The sequence below is a fragment of the Cicer arietinum genome, chromosome 8 (assembly GCF_000331145.2).
Source record: "Cicer arietinum cultivar CDC Frontier isolate Library 1 chromosome 8, Cicar.CDCFrontier_v2.0, whole genome shotgun sequence".
NCBI classification, from domain to species: domain Eukaryota; kingdom Viridiplantae; phylum Streptophyta; class Magnoliopsida; order Fabales; family Fabaceae; genus Cicer; species Cicer arietinum.
Genome location: NC_021167.2, coordinates 24,183,271 through 24,187,949, shown reverse-complemented (window position 1 = coordinate 24,187,949; position 4,679 = coordinate 24,183,271). Strand labels below are relative to the sequence as shown.

The following is a 4,679-nucleotide window of genomic DNA, read 5'->3' as shown; positions in this document are numbered from 1 at the left end:
CCCACCACACAACCACATCAATCCCCATCACCCTTTTACCGGAAACGCGCGTTAAAGCTAACGTTGAGGTAAGGGCTCCTTCCAAACTTCTAGTTTGCATTAGGGACTTATCTGTGGTTGTGTGGGAAGGAATTTGTTAGGGTTTAATGTATCGATTTGGGGAAAAACGAAACTAGTGCGTTATGGGTAAAACCTAAGAGTTAGGTTTTGTTTATATTGATGAATGTTTCGTGGTAAATGAATTTGAAGTCATTGTGTATGATTATGAATAAATGAAATTTGATGTATCTGGGTGTTATGTTGCTTTGATTTGCGTTCGTTGTATTTGGCGTGTCCATACTTGATGTTTGTTAATTGGAGTGGTTGTTGTGAATTATGGTTTGAATGTGAGAGTATGTTTGAGTTTGATAAAATAAGACTTTTTTTGATCTCAAAATGTGAGGATGTATATAGAGTCATATTCTTCAAAATGTGATGTTAAATATCAAAATAAAACTTAATTTCATGTTAAATCTATTTATAGATATGTTTGATTACTTATTCAAAAATGTTAAACTGAAATAGACTTTTAAGTAGGCTAACAAGCCATACCAGACTTCTATCAAGGTCAGATTTAGGCCTAAATAGAGTCATATTTTAAAATGTGATGTTAAATATCAAAATTGAACTTAATTTCATGTTAAATCTATTTATAGATATGTTTAATTACTTATTCAAAAATGTTAAAATGAAATAAACTTTTAAGTAGGCTAACAAGTCATACCAGACTTCTATCAAGGTCAAATTTAGGCATAAAAAGTAAGTCTATGACAGACCAGGCTTAAGCCTTTAATTTCTTGACAGGCTCAGGCTTAGGCTTAGCAAAGCCTACTTTGACCCAGCCTATTCCCATCCCTAATCAACACAAACAAATATGCACTTGTGTAAATTGCTTGATTAGTGTCTAAGTCAACATGTAATACTGAAATTCAGTTGCTGTTTTCATATCAACTCAGGATATTCTGGTGAACAGGACTATAAAGGAGGCTCTGATTGCTGAAGAGAAATTTTTCCGCAATCATCCTGTAAGGATGAACCATTGCTTTGTAATTAGTAATATTAGATACATGTCACTTCTAGATACTGATATTTTTTCTGTGCAATTCAAGATATATAGTGGTCTAGCTGATAGTTGTGGCGTTCCTCAATTGGCAAAGAAGTTGAACAAGGTAGGCTTTGCAATGTTGAAAACTCCGATTAGTTTTTGTTATTTATTTTCTTTAATGCTGGCCTTAATTACACGTTCTGCTTACATATACTATTAAAAACATTAAATTCTTAGAAATTGGCCGAAAGATCAAACCATTTTAAATTCGTAGATGATTCCAGTTTCTGGACTTGGCATTTCATATCCACATTTGCCTGGTCATCTCTTGCAGATTCTTGCACAACACATCAAGGCTGTGCTACCAGGGCTGAAAGCACGTATAAGCACTTCACTAGTTACTCTTGCTAAAGAACATGCAAGCTATGGTGAAATCACAGAGTCCAAGGCATGTGTTAATATTTTGATGCTTCCGTTTGACATTTGTAAATAATACTATACAATGATTATCCTTGTTGTAATATAAAGCCAACATGTTTTCTGTTTTGACCGACCATGTACCTTATTTTACCTTAATATGATTCTTCATGTCATACAGGCTGGACAGGGTGCTCTTGTCCTGAATATTCTTTCAAAATACTGTGACGGTATTTAACTATCTCTACCATCCGATTTCTAATCTTCTCTTCAGCTTTTATGGTTTTCATTTGCAAACTCATACCATTTCTTATCACATTTGTGAACTGCTATTCCAGTTATAACGACCTCCAAAAGTCAGTAACACTTTCTTTTTTCTTGTTGAAAATAGCGTTCTCCTCCATGGTTGAGGGAAAGAATGAGGCTATGTCTACATCTGAACTATCAGGTGGAGCACGGATTAATTATATTTTTCAATCCATATTTGTGAGGAGTTTAGAGGTATGAAATTTGTCTTTTATATATGATGGTGTTTGAAAATATACAGGTACTATCATAAGATGTCGAAATTAGGGACAGAAAATGAGTATAGTTATAATTAGGCCATTAATCCATGCGTAGTTTATTAACTAAAGATCGACCTGTCTGGCCTATATCTATTTGTTGTAATGGGTGTTCATCTCATCCATTTATCCTAATTAATTGATAGATGCCTGTTAACCCATTCTCCTCTCATTATTCATACATCATTCATGTACTATTTAATCTTTGCTTGTCAATGGTCATATCAAGTATAAATAATCAAATGTTTAATTTTTTAGTAAGTCTTTTTGTTGCAAGTCACATACCCATCTTGATTTTGTAAATGTTGAACAAAATGCTTAATTTTAACTTGTTTTTATGTTCCAAGCAAACTATGTTGCATACATGGTATCAAATTGAATAGCCTAAAGGGAAAAGGAAAAACATAAGTCATTTTATATGGGCGCAGATATATCGTGGAGATTTTTAGGCAACAGTTAAATTATGTTGAATAAAAAAAAATAATTTTTACAAAAATTTAATTTTTTTTTTATAATTTCATCGTTTAAGTGTTTTTGAATTTTTCTGTTTTGGTGTGACGTTTTTTTGATTTTTATGACATATTAGTTTTGATTCAGATTAATATAATAACTCCGATTGACTATAAATTTTAGTCAATAATTTTAAATCTTCAACGTTATAGATTGGAATATATAGATATTCTAAAAACTTGTATTTGAATGCATGCTATCATTTTAGTTAACTTGAGCAATGTGAATTTATTTTTAAATTCATCATTTATGTTTTTAATATATTTAGATTTATATTGCATCAATATATTATACTATTTGAATAAATGAATATCGTGTTTTCTATTAAAAAAATAATAACTAATTTAAAAAAAATTGGCAAATTTATAATTAATATTAAATAGGAAAAACTATAAGCAATAAATTTAAGACTATTATTGGAATCACTTTATTTTCTTCTTAAGGTTGGAATCACTTTAAATATGTATTGATTATGTTAATGAAAAATTTACCTCCAAAATATAGCAATTTTGTACCTCAAAATAATTTCAAAATGCCAAAAATACCCTAAATGAAAAGTTATTATTTCACACAATGAAAAGTTAATTTTTTTTCCACCATTTTTTCATTTATGGAGTAGTAAATAACATTTCCAGTAGGTAAAAGTTTTCCGATAACTTTCAGAAAACTCAAAAACAAGATTTCCAATACACAACATACTTTCGGAAATCGTTTCTTAAGTTTTCCGGTACATATATGCCCTAGCAACACAGTCAAATCTCTCTGCTGCACACTGCCTTTTGAAGATCTCCTTCAACCAATTCAGTCTATAGTGCGCACCTCTAGTCTTCATGGTCTCCTCCCAGATCTCTGTCGTGGTCACTCCTAATAGAGTGACAACAAGATTACATGTCGTTACTCTATCTACATCGGTTGGACTGTAGAACTCACCCATAATAAACAATCCCAAAATATTAGCAACATCATCCAACGTAATCGTCATTTCATCAAATGACATGTGAAATGACGATGTCTCGGAATGCCATCTTTCAACAAATGCAGATATCGGGTTGTTGTCGATCATCTTCAAACTACCCCGTTGTAACGGGTTCAAACTTGACAAATTCACCCAGTTCTCTATGGTTCGCGGAAGTACTGGCGGAGTAAATTGTTGCATTTTCTTTTCATGCGCAACAATTTTTAATGCATTACAAGTAATAATTAATTAAATATACTTCACCAAACCATAGTCTAGCTGAAACATGATAACGGTATCGTGTATGGACAGACAGATCACAAGATCCTCCAAGATACCGTGTGAGCTCACCATGTCCCTCAGCTCTAGCATGCCCCTCCTCCATATGCTCTCCCTCATGAGCAGGTACAGCTTCCTCCTGCTCATGTACATCCACCTGCTCATGTACCACATCCTTTTTATGCAATATAGAAGGCTCATCCTACTGATACATAGTCACATGATCATGATGTCTCTCACCGTCATCTTCGATGATCACCCATCTTCTTCTCCTTGAAGCTGTCGGTCGAATCCTCTCTGGGGGATTCATCGCAGACGATGTAGAAGTATCAGTGTCACGTGTAATTCGTATGATTTTGCCGTCTCTTCCTCGTGCACCCACTGAAAAATTAAACAATTAAAATAAATAAATCACAATTATATAATTATAATTAATTAAAAAAAAATTATTTTTTAAACTTCCGAAAAACTTGATGTTCAAGTTCTCCGGTAACTACCGGAAATGTTGACCATTAAGTTTTCTGGAACACTACTCTATACCAGATAACTTAAAAAAATGTTTTTCGGTAGAGTCTTCTGTACCAGAGAACTTCAAAAAAGTTTTTCGGTAGTAACTTCTGTACCGGAGAATTGCAAAACAAATATTCCGGAGTACATCTTCTGTACCGAAAAACTTGAATTCAAGTTCTCCGGAAGTTTTGAAAAATACTTACTCTCTGAAGTTCCGAAAATGTTGAAATGGTAACTTTTTTAAGGCTTTATTATTTATAAGAGGACAAAAATGCCATTTATTTTTAAAATGGGGATATAAGTATAATTAGGGATATGGGTAAAATTTTCTATGCTAATCGATAATCCAGTTAATTATCCA

At 32.7% G+C, this 4,679-nt stretch overlaps 1 long non-coding RNA gene across 1 annotated transcript; it reads left to right on the top strand.

Annotated features, from left to right (window-relative positions):
* The first annotated feature begins 913 nt into the window (after positions 1–913).
* On the top strand, positions 914–2,495 carry LOC140919000 (uncharacterized). Its single transcript, XR_012161528.1, has 5 exons — positions 914–1,064; positions 1,149–1,208; positions 1,419–1,532; positions 1,683–1,731; positions 1,893–2,495. It is a non-coding gene; the product is annotated as an uncharacterized lncRNA (long non-coding RNA).
* The last annotated feature ends 2,184 nt before the right edge of the window (positions 2,496–4,679 follow it).